General features: G+C 37.3%; 1 protein-coding gene across 3 annotated transcripts in view; it reads right to left on the bottom strand.

Moving 5' to 3' along the window:
- Positions 1-16,883, bottom strand: part of mad1l1 (mitotic arrest deficient 1 like 1) — a 246,651-nt gene that overhangs the window by 36,659 nt on the left and 193,109 nt on the right. The window lies entirely within an intron of this gene.

The following is a 16,883-nucleotide window of genomic DNA, read 5'->3' on the forward strand; positions in this document are numbered from 1 at the left end:
TTTTTCCAGTTTTTATTGAAATTTACGCAGTTTAAATGTCTCAATGTACAAATTAAACCATAGAACAAATAATCAATTGGAAATAAAAAAGAAATCATGGAATCGTTTTGTTTAACAAAATTTAATCTAAATTTTTGACTCATCAAAGTAGCCACCTTTTGCAGATATAACAGCCGAATACACTCGTGGCATTCTTTCTACAATGGAAATCAAATATTGTTCGGAAAGTTCTTCCCAACACTGTTGCAGAAGTTCCCACAAATGTGTTGCACTTGTAGGTTGCTTTGCTTTGCTTTCACCCTTCTGTCCAGTTCATCCCAAACCAGCTCGATGGGGTTTAAGTCTGGAGACTGTGCTTGGCCATTCCATGATTTGAAGCCTACCGTCTTGTTCTTTTCTTCTAAGGTAGTTCTGACATAGCCTGGAGGTATGTTTTGGGTCATTATCTTGCTGTAGGATGAACCCCTGACCAACTAGGCGTATACCAGAGGGTATTGCATGGCACTGCAAAATGCTGTGGTAGCAGTTTTGGTTCAGGGTGCCACTCACTCTGTGCAAGTCGCCGACTCTGGATTCAGCAAAAAAGCCCCAGACCATAACGCTTCCTCCTCCATGTTTGACAGTTGGTGTCACACACCGAGTAACCATCCTTTCACCTACTCGACGGCGTACAAAAACCCTGCGTGATGAACCGAAGATTTCAAATTTTGATTCATCGGTCCATAAGACCTTCTTCCAGTCTTCAGTAGTCCACTGGCGGTGCTTCATGGCCCAGGCAAGCCTCTCTTTCTTATTTTGCCATCTTAGCAATGGCTTTCTTACTGCCACTCGACCTGTCAAACCTGCAGCTCGAAGTCTTCTCTTCACAGTTGAAACTGAGACTTGCTTACTTCGACCAGTGTTAAGCTGTGCTTGAAGCTGTTGTCCTGTGAGCCGCCTATCACGCAAGCTGTTGACTCTCAGAAACTTGTCTTCTGATTCTGTCTGTCTTCCTTTGTTAATTGCCTTTTTCTCGCCATTATGAGAGCAATATACGACTTCCTGCAGTACAATACTGTCCAAATAATGCTTAAGAGGGTGTAGTAACACAGTCTGTTCCAACACTGCTTTTATACAGACAGAGGATTTGTAAGTAATCAACAAAAGTTGGTACACCTGTAGGAATTGTTAGCATCAACTTTCAAGGCTTAATTTACTTCCATTGCTGCAGAACAGCTGTAAGTTGTTAACCCATCATTACTTGTTCCCTGAAAAAAGGCCTTTTTGTATAACTCTAAAATGTACATTATTTTTCAGTTTTTGGTAACCTAAACTTTTTTTTTTTAACCTCTGGCAGTTTACCACTTACCTTTGTACCATTTCAGGTTATTCACTGGACTTGAACTGCTTAAATTTCAATAAAAACTGGAAAAATGGGGGTGTTCTAAAACTTCTGACCGGTAGTGTGTGTATATATATATATATATATATATATAAAACAAAAAACACATTTTCTATTTACATAATATTCTACTGATGCCTAAAATATGTTATCATTGATAGTTCATCAAGAACATCACCCATAAACCAAGGCTGAAACATTTTAACATTTAGCCTTGCTACTGAGTCAACTCTTTAAAAATGTACATTGTAACTCGATTGAAACAATCTTTAAAATGTAAAAAAAGGAACAAACTTCTGCTGGAAACAAGACGTTTAAAATGTTGGCTGCAAAACAAAGAAACAAGCAGACAAATTAGAGTTTTTAGAAAACAACCTTGAATGACAAATTCTGCAACATTTTCAAGATTTGTAAACCTTTAAAACTTATGTTGACACATCAATTAAAATGATTGTGTAATTTATAGCCTATTTTGCTGCCTCTAATTCCAAAATATTAAAACACAGGAGAAACGTTAACTGCAAACCTGAAATGACAAAACCGAAGCTTTTTGTATTTTTCCTCGTATATAGAAATGTCATTGTACAGTATGAGGAATTCACTAACCATGAAGCCGGTATTTGTTTGACCCTGTTGCCGTAGTAACTAAATGCATGGCTGCAGAAGCACTGCTTCTACTTGATAAAAGTATGAAATCAACAGGGGAGTGAACAGTACAGTAATGTAAAATACTGTGAGAAATAAAATGCATATTTTTCATGGTAGGCAGTCAAATATACGATTTCCGTGAAATTTGTGATATTGTGAATGTTCAGGGGCATTTCTTACAACGGAGAGTGCAGGCTCCTAACCTTCCTGAACAACCCAGGAACAGAGGGAGAGTACTGAGAAGAAGGAAGAGTATTTGTGGTCTGCATTACCCTTTTTGATCTCCCTGAGGATTAAATTATAGCTCAATACTGGCTATTTCATTGTGTACAATTGTTTGTACTGGTCGTATAATAAACTTGGTTCATTAAATTTTTCCATTTAAATGTGGCATCTTACTCATTTAAATGGGCCAGTTAATACATTTGGGATGGGGTAAAATTTGTGCTGCGGCAGAGCACTACTTTACACTCCGCCAACGTAGAGCTGCATTAGTTGACGTTGATACACGTCCCCCTGAATTTAGTTTTGAGCTGTTTATTCAATTTTTATGTGTAACTCGAATAGTTTTCATTTCAGGGCTTGAACTGAATGATACAGTTCCCGTTGCTTTGAATTCTGGTAACAACCGACACGCAAGCACCATGTTGGACTGTCACTTTTCTTGAAGCCCTGCCCCAATGTGTTCTGTGATATCTGATCCTTGACTATCTGGTCGCCAGAGACAGCTGTTTATCTAAATCTGTCAAGTCTCATCAGTCACTGCTGAAAACTGTCAGTGAGGGGATTTATCATGTAATCAAATAGTTGGAACTGTTGGAGCAGCAACCGTGTTTTATGGGACAGGAGATAAGTAGATCTATTCATTATCATATTTTACATTTAGGTGGAGAAGCCAGGATGAGAAACATGCATTTCCCCTTTCATGTTTCCTACAGCCTAAGGAAAGGTTCTGGAATGTTCTGCATTCTAATTAATCATGCTTCAGTATTTGCCTACCGCATCAGTGTGCAGAAGCACATCCACCAACATTTAGACAAATCTGCTACTTTCTATTGTATGGCAAAAGGGGTATATCTGGCTGAACAGCGTAATACAATTGTTATATAACACTTTAGTGTGTGGTGTTTGTCTGCGAGACTGAACATGATTGGTATGTATAGGGTTTGTTGTATTTCAATATAAAATAAACTTGATTATACTGCGCTTGTATTAGCAGGATTAGCAATAAAAAGTAATGTCCCTGCAAGCGTACGTTAGTTATTATTTAAATCCCACGATATCACTTATTAAAATAATAATAAATAATATCTTTATTTTTATATAGCGCCTTTCATAATGGACCACCATCACAAAGCGCTTTACAGAGGTAGGCTGTGAACTGTGCATTATATGTAGAGTCACTTACAATAGGACATTGATTTAACATCTCATCCGCAGGATGGAGCACAAGGAGGTTAAGTGACTTGCTCAGGGTCACACAGTGAGTCAGTCAGTGGCAGAGGTGGGATTTGAACCGGTGACTTTCTGGTTACAAGCCCTGGACTTTAACCACTGGACTACTCTGCCTCCGATATCGATACATTCCATTGATAAAAGAACAGCGGTAACTGGGGTCTTGATGCAGAGCTGCTGCAGTCCCCCCCCCCCCCCTCCCTCTTTGTGGCCCTGGAACATCCCTAACCTTGTGAGCAATTTGTACTGGCCAGGGAATAAAGAACTGCAATGCTGCTATGTCTATAACTGTCATCCCTCCCTTGATGAGCAATTAAAGATAAAACAAAAAGATCAAAGGTCAGTGTGCAAAAGCAGCACATTAATTCACCCAGCTAACAATTCCCTGAAGGAATTTATATCGCTTCGATGTCAAATGGACAGGTGGTCTGGTCTTCCAAGCACTTGTATTATAAAGATATTATATAGCATTATAATACATGTCCACATTAATTAAATTATATATGTTGTCCTAATCATATACACTGCATAGCATTCTTACCCTTAAATTGGTATAGAAATGTCCATGATTTATTTCAGTTGATTATTCCAAAAGCTCAAAAGCAATTTGCTCTAAAATATCACATATTTTAATAAGCTGTCTTTACAGTTTGGCTTTCTAAATTAAGGTGGGTCAGTGTTTTTTTTTTTTTAATAAGTTTACACACATACACTCAGAGATGAGATGCCTATTTCACAGGTACAGGATAACACAGCTCACTGGTGTGTATGTTGAGGATACAAATGTTTGTGTATAATTCTCAATGATACGAATACAGACTGATTTTTATAGTAGGAATTAAATTGGTCTTAGGACAAAAAAAATGTATTTTGTTGAGCCCCATTTATCCCTCACCTCTCAATATATGTCACCGTGAACAGAGATAAATGTCTTTCCATGAATACTTGGCACTCAAAAAGATGTAAGAAGTACTACAGCAAGAGTTCACAAAATAGAGCCATTTAATAAACTCAATTTCAGAACCCAGATAATCCAAGCGCTATACTTATCCCTTCTTAAATGGAACAGATTAGGTCCACTCTTCATTGAATTGGGCATCAAAGCAAACGCTGAGGAGCGATGCATTCCTTGGCCAGGTACTTTATTGCCTAATCGTGTATTGCTTGGTAGAGTAAAACCGTTTATGATTATACTGTTCTATGCGATACACTCTCCCCACAATGCAACTGGTACATTTAGATTTATTGTACAACAAAAAAGGGAATATATATATATATATATATATATATATATATATATATATATATATATATATATATATATATATATATATATAATTATTAACTCTCTCCGGGGGAGGGGCTACTACAACTCAATATTGTACAGCATCTTACTGACAGCCCATCACTGCATTCAGATCTTAATATCAGCCCCAGTCTCACTGAGCTCCTTAATTAACAACATTTTTCTTTACTCAACCTCCGTCATTAACCCCTGTGCTCCACATTAGCCCTGTCAAAACCATCACTGTTTCAATGCTGGCTACTTTAGGAGTACCTGACAAGCCTCGAGTTATTCTTTCAGGTGTTCCCACACTCAAAGCCTAGTTCTGTGTGGTGACCTTCCATGCAGTAATAAAACCCATGCTGTGCAATAAACCCACCAGCACACCGCCATTAATTCACATTTGATCTTGGTCTTAACCCCTGTATTGTGCAGTAAACTCTAGAGCAGTCGCGGTATAATATGTGATCTTGTTCATAAAGCCTGTTACTGTGCAATAACTTTAAAAACAGACACACGCCCCTTGTTGTGCAATACCCTGTCCAATGCAGTCACTGTCTGAATCTTGTCATGAGATTACCCTTTGCACTACACAGCTACTTCATTATTGCCTATAACCTATTTACACCTTGATATTAAAACAGTTCACACCAAACTATAAGGCAACTTGTAAAAGTCTTCAATGTTAATCCAGCTGGCTTTACTTCTGTTCTACAGTATTTCTGAAGTGGCTACTGGCTTTAAAAAAACTCAAATCGAGGCAGCACAGGCTGGAACATACATACGTTGTTGTAACACATTACAGTGCAGCCAATTGTTTTACACCTAAATAGCAGTAACGTTTATTAATCTCAAACATTAACTTTGTCCGTCTCCCACTACAATTGCGGAACTATTCAGTATCAATGCTGACAGTCCTAAACACACCATGCAGCACTCAGTCAGTTATCCACTCACACGAGACCCTGGTGATAAACCGCGGTATCATGCAGCAAGGCTCACAAACACTCGGTCATAATCTCAAGAATGGGGCAAAAACAGACAAATCAATCACTCCATGTGCATTTGTTTAGCATTTTAATTTTCCTTAAACACACCCTCCATCAATGATGGCAGGCCCTTTAAATAGTAAATTAAGGTATGGGTATCTCTGCAAAGCAGCTCTTGAAACTCAACTGTATTTCTGAGATAAGTAAGGGATTGAAATAACAGTGCTTGTCTTCATTGACTGGGCATTGTTTGCCTGAAAACTGTTTGTAAAAAATGTCAAAACAAACAAACATGCAGCTGCAAAGGGTCCATTGTCAAAAGTGCAACCAACTGGTGCATATTAAGGTAATATTCTATTTATGTAAATGACAGTTTTAGTGTTGTAGTTATCCAAACATTTACAGACACTCCCAGTTTTAAAAAAGCAGCTTGTTCGACTGGATTTCTCTCTTACTGTTAAGAAAAGGCCAACTTTCATTTGCGTCATTTGAATGGACATGCAGCTATATAAAAGTAACATCAACAAGTCATTAACCAAAACTTTACAGTAGAACAATTTCAAAATAATTCATATTTAGTATAAAACATCAATACATATTAATATATTTAGACCCAGTTACCCATTACATGTATTGTAGCCTATTTGCTGGCTTTCCCACAGTCTCTCTTCCCATCCATCCAGCCCGTTGAATACAGATTGGATATTAACCTGCACCTCAACTGCGGGCTGCCCACCATCTCTATTGATTAGCTCTCCTTGACAGTCCCTTTAACAACCCGTCCACAACAGTTCAAACTGTCCGCCTCAACTTCTCATCGCTCACTTCTACTGTCAATTAGACAGCAAAGGAAAGCAAGCGGTTTCAATAAGCAATGCTATATAATAGAAATTTTACCAACTTCCAAATACAATAGGAGGATTATACAAAACATTTGAAAAAGTGGTGCTAACTTCAGTAGACAAATATCCTACAAAAAATAACACAAATAAGTATTTTAATAAGATACTGTTGATAAATTGTATGTATAGCCCTAATATTTCAAAAGCATGTACCTTCTGTCTGTACACAATCCCTACACTGGTAATAGACACACATTTCTGAGTATTTTTGTATAATCCCTGTCAGACAGATAGGAAAGAGAGTACATTAGGCAGTATTACAAGGCATACCTGGCAGCAGTAAAAACACTTTCTACAGCACAACTCTCCTTTTCTGGATGCAAGGTACTTCCCATTGGTGGATATTTGTCCCTTCTTGCACCATCCCTTCTTGAAGCGCTTGTCCTGCTCCTATAAGCACTGCAAAGATCTGACAGTATATCAACAGAATTGCATTACATGCCCAGTTCACGAATGACTAACCCGGTCTGGATCTGTAAGTATGGGAAGTTTAAATTTCATGTTCCAGGAGTGATTGACTGTATTGCAAGGAAAGACAATTTTCTAATTGATTAGGGTGTAAATTACATCCTTCTCCCAGATTATGGTACCTATTCAGATTCATAACACAAAGAAATCCCTTTTTTTATGCTGTAAATATCAGACATTGTGAAATGCAATTATAGACTACAGAGCAAGGTACATAGTGCATTTATTCTGCAGAGGAACCTGACAAGTTCAGACTAAACCAGACATTAATAAAGAAGCTGGACTCCTTTTCAGATTGATTGTTTTTAATTCAGTCTGAGGCAAGGCTGGAAAGTGATGTCCAGGCTTCCTGTCATAGATTTAGATTCAATCTCTTTGCCTTGACGTCACAAACTCTCTGTAATGAGGTTGGGGGCGGGGTTGCTCTTAAATGTACAATAATGGCTGAAGTAAATAAATGAGTGGGGCTCTACATGCAAAACCTATTATTACGAGCATCGGTGACATGACAGTAGCTTTCTACTTTCAATTTTCAGAAGCGAGTGCTCTTATGGGTCATGTTATGACTTAAAATTCTCTTTGTCCTTCTTGTATTTATAGTAGCACTCTAATCAATGCTTCCCACTTTTCAGAACCTTTTTTTGCTTAAAAACAGGGTTTTCGTGAAACCCTATTTGCATATGTGTGGTGTTTAGAACTTTCCATAAACAGTAAACACCATAATGCCCAGATACTGAATACAAAGGGCTAAACAGTGAGCAGCCACCAAGAGCACTTCCATTTAAAATACAAACCAATGTACAATCCATACTTCCCAGAAAACATATTAATCAAACAAGCTTGGAGAAGATATTTTTCCATATATTCTTCGCATATACCTATTGTCGTTTTTCATCATAATACAGTAACTGGTTCTTCATCATACTGTTGTCTTCACAGATTTCTACTGAAAATCTGGCATTTTACAGTAAAGTGAGTATGTTTATTTTCAATAAACTGTGACACCATTTCAAATTTCAGTTTTGCTTCTTGGGCCTCAAAAGAGCTTGCCTATGTCATATTTAACCCCCTTTTGTTTTGTAATAGCAGGAGCATGGCTTTTTGGATCCTTTGGGGAATGTCAACAAACTGTCAACACTTGATTGCACAGTAGGATACGCAACCAACGGACACATGTAGTATAAAGAGACCAAGGAATTATAATTCAGTGTAAATCTGAACATTTGCAGGATCAGTCTTTTTAATTACATACCTTGTCGACTTCTTTAGATCGGCACCAAACAGTTATAATTATAACATAGGCACATAAAATGTTGTTGTATTTTCTCACACTTCTTTAGAATATTATATCTTGGTTTAAAATTCATTCCATGCCCTAGGTTACTCTGATTAACAATAGTCTCTCCGTTGCATTGCCAGCTGCAAACTACAATATAACAACTGCAGGATGGAACCACACTAAATCCTTGATGGACAATACAGCAGCAGCCGTAGGCAACCCCCGTGGTCATTGCCTTCCACAGACCTGAATTCCAGTTGTAAAGAAGGTAGGTTGAAACAGGAGGATGTGCAATTACTTCTAGTTTTCTTCACCTTAATTCAATAGGTCAGTGGAGTGCAGCACTAATGTGACAGGCAACCCAGCCAACTAAAATAAGTAAATATATAACACCAGAGAAGACAGTATATATCCACATGTTTTTGTGTACTATATAAAATGCCCAAATACAAAAAAATAAAAGAATAGTTAAGTGCATTCCAACTGTCTAGGTGAGTTGAATACCCAGACAGCTTGAAATGTTCCTTATCCAATAGGGCAGTAATAATATCCAATGCTGTTTGATAGTAACTTCATCGTATTGCAATGAAAACGTTTCCCTGGGTGGAAAGTAGCTGTATAACTGTATTGCCAAATGTGTAACTTCTGCATAACACCACTAGATTGTACTTGGTTTGTCTAAGCTCTTTCCACTTAAAATCCATTCATAATTAAGTAAAGTTTCTCTTTTTTTTCGTAATAAAATCGATTTATGAACTACTTTAACACTTCATTAAAATCTATGCACATCTGTTTGACTGACAGACGGATAGATAACTTTGCGCTCATATATATTTTAATAAAATCAGGTACAGATGATTTATTTTGGTAACAAAGCGAAGAAAGTCAATCTGAAAATCTTTAATTAATTTCCTAACTAACCAGTCAGAGGTTCTAAAGCAGAATGCAATTTAAACTAGATATGCTACAAAGGATTAGACAAAGCACCCTCTAAAATAAAAATAAAATAAAAACAATACAAATTGAATACTGAATTGAAGTCTAGTAGATTGAACAAGGATAGTACCAGTATATTTAAAACATAGTAGAAGCATACACATTTTGTAAATATACTTTATGCATTAACCTTGACACTCTGATATAAATATATTTTCTCAAGTCTGATATTGTATTTTTTATTTAACAAACAATTTACTGTAATTTTATAATAAATTATACCTGTGCTTTATTACTATTTTAGAAAACAAGAACCCATTTCAGACGGCCTAAATAATGCAAGATCAACATGCGCTGAGAACACGTGTTGACTGGAGAGTGTGAAGAGGGTAACAGAATGGGCTGATCCCATTAGAAAAATCATAGCAGCAACAATAGGCCATTAGTGCCATTTCCTGTCTCCATTTGGAAATAAAAAGGAAAAACAAGTTTATGTTCAATCCACTGAGACCAATTATCCAAGTGTTAAGTAGTTAATAAATGCCATGTGTCACTTATGCCCACTAAACCTATGAAAATAGGAAAACAGCTCAGCTGAAGTGGCTACTTCTGCAGATGTGACAGCGAAGATGATACTTGTGGAACCCCCTTGGATTACGACAGTAACTATTACAGAAAAGCCGCCAGCAGCTTCCGCCACGTCTGTCATGACAGGAAAAGTAATGTTAGGTTATTATCATAACCCTGGTTCCCTGAAGTAGAAATGTAACCATTACCTAATGGGTGTTTACCGAAACCTGAATATTCTATACCAAAGCCTGTGACACAGTCATGCCAGCCCCCAATGGTATAAATGAACTGCGTGCACAGATCTCAGTTATTTTTCCTTCAAGCTTGCTGCAGTCATGGATGCAGTGACCTTGAAGGTTAACGGTTACATTTCTATTTCAGGGAACCAGGGTTATGATAATAACCTAACATTCCGTTTCAAGTACGAAATGTAACCATTACGTAATGGGAGAGTGTACCAAAGCCGTCGCAAGGGCAAGATTGCAGAATGACTGGAGTGCTACAAGGCTAAGCCGAGAGGCTGCGTTGTGCATTACCATTAGGAACCCCAGTAACAAGTAGTTAGAGCTAAAAATTGAGGGAGAAACTCACGTCTGTGTTTGTGTTGTAAGGGTCGACTCAGAAGTCTAGTTCCAAAGCCAGGGTTTTGATGATCCACACATTCAGTCTGTAGAACCTAGTGAAGGTATGGGGAATAGCCCACACCACTGCATTATACATGTCTTTGACAGATGCACCCTGGAATAAAGCCCATGAAGCTGCCATGCTCCTGGTAGAATGGGCAGTGAGTTTTTCTGAAGGGGGCAAGTTGACTCGCTCATACGCAGTCCTGACTATCTGCTATCCATCTGGACATCCTCTGTTTAGACAGGGCTTGACTACGGATAACTTCGCCCCATAGCAGACAAAAAATTGTTTGGACTGCCTCCAACCTTTCGTCCTGTCAACATAATACGCTAGGGCCTGCACTGGGCGGAAAGGTGGCGGATGGAAAGCCTCCAATTCCAGACTGGTTGTCGGTAAAAAAAAGCAGGATAGTACGGAGCGTAGCTTTTGTCCTGGCTTCTGCAACAATTAAAGCAGGCTTTCGCAATTGAGAATGCCTGCATCTCACTCACCTGCTTGGCAGAGAGGATTGCAAGCAAGAAGGCCTCTTTGAGCGATAAAAAGTTTAGCTCAGCTGAATGCAAGGACTCAAATGGAGGCTTCATGAGTGCATCAAGCACCACGTTAAGCTCCCAGCGAGGAACAATGTACTTCATAAGCCGCGGAGCGCCTTTCAAGTTCCTGTGGAGACAGAGTCAATTTTGACATGGCAAGCCGAAATGACTGCCAGATAGACCTTTAACACTAGAAGCCCCGCGGTAGTCACTTTGGCGGTTTTTGGTTTTAAAATGTAATTTTCTCCAGTCGTGTAACACATATGGGGCTGCGTGTTCATGTACCTTTCTGTCCGCATGTATTAAATATTCTCACAAAGCATGAAATGCGGGAGTGCAGAAATAAAGGAGATATTACATTATACCTAAAAACTCCGGAAGCAGTCACATTGACGGCCACACAAACAATTGTATTGTGATTATACAGAACGGTATTCTACTTTATTATTTTTATTTACTAGTCCGCAGTGTGCTTAGCTGTAATTAGATTAGTCTCTACTCTCTGCCTGAGTGAATGACTGACAGTCTATTGTTTTTCAATCAGCCTTTTCAGCCTGGCTACCGACAGTGGCCTTTTCAGGTGTTTTACAATGTATTTGACCTAGCAGCCATCAACTCCTGGGTACTTTACAAAGAATGTACAGAGAAGAATTTACCAAGGAGAGAATATATTTTACAGTTAGCACAGGAACTTCGCACTACTAATGCTCTGATTCGTTAAAACTTCAAATTAAATGAGTCTGTGTGATTTTCTTGATTAGTAAAGTATGTAAGGTCACTGTATATATCATTTATAAAAACTATGACTCAGTGGTGGTATATATAGAAATGCTGAACGAATTAAATTAAATACAATTTAATGACACATGCTCAGTTCATTTATCATTTAACTTTCTTTCAGTAAGTGGGCAAGTGTGGCTAAATACATTTAAATATTAAGAAATGTAGAGCATTGCAGATTGGTCATACTAATCCAGGTTATAAGTAAAAAAAACACGAGATGGAAATAGGGGACGAGGACTGAAAAAAGCATGAAATATAAGTCTAGAGAGGTTATCATAAGATAATACAATGCCCTGGTTAGATCCCACCAAGAATACTGCATGCAGTTCTGGTCACCTCACTACAAAAAATACATCATTGCACTTGAAAGTACAGAGAAAGGCAAATAGGCTGATCCCAGGACTTAATGACACAATTCAAACCAACTAAACTTCTGTTTCATCATAGCATGGAAATGGTTACTGCAGCTAAATGCAAAATCCTGCAATTTTTTTTTTTTTTGCCTTATTAATTCATCATCAATAGTTAATTAATATTCCATATTTCATTGCCATGCAATTTTCAGCTTGATTAGTGAATACATGCCAAATGAGATAATTAATCCTGTTTTTGTGATACACTCTTCTTTACCACCTGTGGCGGGGGTTATTATACTGGGAGTGAATCATAAATAGTTATTGAAAAATAGCAGCTTCATCCCAATAAAATTCTCAAGTTTATGGAGCAAATTAATTTATTTTCTGTCAGAATGCAGGTCTGTATCAAAAAGGACAGCGCTTTAAGAAAAAGATCATACGCTCAAGGCTTCTTCTGATGTATTTTTTATTACATATTATTTATTTCTTACCATTCAACCCTAAACCAATGAAATACATTTTCTGACTGTGACCAGTTTGGCAAATACAGTTGATGTATGTCTATTGAGATTATGTACTACAAATAAAAGCATTATCCTGAGTTCTGAAAATTTGAAATTGCTATTGACTTTAATGCGCATGAGATTACATGATTATTATTATTTTACTTTGGAGATGAGGGAACAGAATATATATACAAAAAAAATAATAAAATACATTGGGTGATTATGGTGGGAAGAACTCCTGATGATGATGATGATAAAAAAAGAATCAATACAACCAAAATCAAGTGTATTCCTGGAAATATGACTTTATAATAAAGAGAAACAATATAGCCTTTTTAATTAGGCATCCACAACATCAAAAATGTAAATAGGGCAATGCATTGTTGTTGTTGGACAAACCTGTTTGATTACAGAAAGTAATTAGTAATGTGAAGGTCCTGGAATTATCAGATACTTTACTCTTATTTACAAAGAACATAGACTGTTTAAGACATGCATTTTTGACAGGACTGAAATTAATTGGATCTCAACATTCCAGCATGGTTCTGCATAATGATGCACCATGCCTATCTAGATCTAGATTGGTACGACAGAGAACATGGAGACTAGATTAGATTTATTAAAACGAATTATAGAGCTTGAGTAGTGTGGAATATAATAATGCATTTGTTCATCCAGCAAAATAAGAACAGCTTGCCTGCTTTTACAAATAACACTGCTTATTTCCATGGGCAGAATATCAGATGGAAGTCAATTTGCAAGAGGAAAAAAAAAAAAAAAAAACTGGCCCCAACAACATCTGTCAACTATATCTGAAATGCCTGTGAAATATTTTGTACTGTTGAAAATCCGTCAACCTTTATTTTAAATGCAACAGCAATGTGGAAATAACAACAGTAAACCAATTTCTTTTAGATGGCAGGCTGCAGTCAAAAGCATGCTTTCAGTCCAAAGAATCAAGCTGGTAATCTCTCAAAAAACAAAAGCACAGCAAATGTATTTCTTTGAATTTCAACCATGCAAATGTTCCAAGAGTAGGGTCTATAATCTAATTTCTTTGCGTGTAGCTTTTAAATCATTTTGAGTAAACAGAAATATAGCGTTCTCGTCAAATGACAAAGAAAATGTGTGTTCAGGAGTGAGGGGAGCAATTTTGCGACTGAACCAACTCTGTTCTGTTTATTTAAACGATCCTACTGCTCCTGTATGTACACACTTTGGATATACAATGGTGGGGCAAAGTTTTCTTTCCCCAAGAATTTGTAGTTTAAAACTGCAAGTTTTCACACAAGCTGGGACTATAAAGTGCAACAATGAAAAAAAAAAACTAAGCTTAATCAAAATTGATCACTTTAGTCTAGAGAATAAAAAGTTTCTTAGCTTTGTTTACATGAAAATCGTTAACTGAACATTTTTATATAAGTATCTACAAATGCATTACAGTGCAAACTCAGAAAAAGCTCATTAAAACATACCATTCTGCATCAAACAACCCAGCACTTCAATCATTTACTTCCCTATTCCTACCTGGGACCATCATCGAGTCACCTTGAAACCTCATTTTATATTCCTTCAGCTCAGCATCGCTTATCATGGCACAATGCTTTTTACTGGCAGAGTGCTTGCAAACAAGCTTTTTAGTAGCTCCAAATTGGTCAATAATAGGGCTTTTCAGAGTGGCTGTAATTATGATTGTGTCATCTTCCAAACGCCTTCCTGCTGATTACTGTGGTTGCCCGAGACGCTGGGTAGGTGTAAACTGGTAAAAGCCGAGGGACGCCATACAAATTCAAATTAGAGCATATCATCCATCAGGACAGCACACTTGGAGCTGTCAAAATAAAGGATTTCTATTTGTAATTATGATAGCTTCTATAACTGGCCAAAAAGTATAATGCTAGTGCAAACAATGGTGGGAAAACTCCAGTATTTGCTGGTGCAATCAGAGGACGTTTTGTTTACTTCACAGTACAGGGTTTCGGTAACCTGAAAAGAATGCACTTGATTGCAAACTATAGTACAAAATAGTTGATACTTGGGAGACTCAAGTATTGATTGTCTGAAATATAAATAAATTTCAGGTGCAAAATAACCGTTTTGTTTCTTTTGATAAAACCTAAATCCAATAATCTAAACTGCGCAGGCTTCTGATCCAAACATCGTACACCCCCATGGTTAATGTAATTCAATAATGGAAGACAACCATCACTACACAGCTTTTCCACACAAACCTGAAGCCCTACAGTTAGTGCATTTTTTTTCTTTCTAGTATCATTACATGCATGTTATTTCTCATGCTAGTATTGTTTAGATTTTTCGTGGATAAACTGACTATTTTGATGTACTGTGCTGTTCAAATGTATTTCATCACAGGAACTCTATGTAGCTCCAGATTTATTTACGTGCCGTTAATTTTTACAAAAAAGGTACAGGGTTTCTTTTCCAGTACCATTTTAAATGTCTGGATGAAACCAGTACGGGGTACTGTAAAACAAGGTTAAATTGTGCAATGAATAATGCACCTTAAAATCACCACAGGGAGTGTCCCTATATCAACAAACAAATGAAAAGAAAGGAAGGAAGTTAACATACAATCTTACAAAGGTAGCACTCTCAATTGATTTGTTTTGGAAACTGGATGACGTCGTTCACTGGTGGTGATGAAACTTGTTAGTACTAATGAGTGCCTGATGCTTCATTCTGTCGATATCTGTACAGATCACAATTCCACATGCAGCTCGGACCTGTCCAGGACGGGAGGCAGACCACAACACATCCTGATTAATTAGTCTCAAGGGAAAAGCCATCTGCCACCATCAAGGACACACGTGAATGTGTGCAATCTTTTTTTTTTTGGTTTTTATTTTTCAATGGTATGCTCACTTATCTATCAGATTGAAGTTGCTTTTTAGGCTACCCAGTGATGCCACTATGCCCTGTAATTTAGTTTGTGGAACTTGCACCTGCAGGCTGTGTTACAGATACATAACAAGTGAGTGATCTTCCTCCTGGTAGAATTTTACCTAATTTTGGCGAATGTTTTTTATTCTACGGTTTGTGGCATTCCCTATACTGCCTCAAACCATGCACGCAATTAACACATTTCTAACGAGAAGGTGCCAAGGCATCAAACCACCACTGCAAGCAGTCAGTTTAAATGTAATATTTGTATTACAAAAAGGTCACCCACCATTAGCTGGCATTCTGGTTTCACAGAATGAAAAGCATACTTTGATTGCTAAATCACCACTTTTTATTCTAAATTACTATAATTAGTATCATATTCATGAGATCGGAGTCAATCAACAAGGATAGCAAGAGTCTGTTACACCCCCCTCAATGAACCTACTTTCACTTCATTATTTAACAAGCTCCTATTCAATCAAAATAAAGGGTTTTAAACCCCATTCCCCCCTTGCAACTCTAATCACCCCAATGAAAGCACTCAACAACATTTATGATAACAATTGCCATTAACCAGTAATCAGAACAGAAATGATATAGCGCAATGTATCAGAATATAAATAAATTCCGAGTTTGTAGTAAATTAAAAGGATCCAAGAGGGGAGGGGGGGAGGAATCTCAATTATAAAAAAACAGTCATATTTTTTTCTAATTTTCATTGTGACAATGACAACACCTTTTTATTAGCCTCTTAATAAAAACAGGTTAAGACTTGATCCTCAAAACAAAATGTAATATACAGCATGGAGTCTGAATACATTAATTACTGTAAAATGCATTATGTAGCCTTGTCTACATCCATTGTTCAGTTAACATCCTGAATTCTCTTTTCATCTGCTTTATTAATAAGGACCTTGCTCTCCAAGTAACTAACTAACAAAGATATATCAGCATGCCAGCCTCACAAACAGCATCATCTGCTATGCAAATTGCATATGCTGAAAGATGTTTTGTGCCTGTGCTTCCTGGGAGAGGATATTCAATACAACTAGACAGTATATTTATTTATTTATTTATCCCCCCCCCCCCCCCCCCCCAAAGTACTATTGCATTTGAGTAATTTTGCTTGAGTTTAGTTAATACAATCCAAATCGATTCTCATATAATTTCTGACCATAACAAATAATATCATATCATGTCCCCTCTAAATTATGCAAAAATAATCCTCTTTAGTTTTTAAGGTAACCAATGCCACCTTTAA

Source organism: Acipenser ruthenus, chromosome 22 (genome assembly GCF_902713425.1).
Source record: "Acipenser ruthenus chromosome 22, fAciRut3.2 maternal haplotype, whole genome shotgun sequence".
In the NCBI taxonomy this organism is placed as follows: domain Eukaryota; kingdom Metazoa; phylum Chordata; class Actinopteri; order Acipenseriformes; family Acipenseridae; genus Acipenser; species Acipenser ruthenus.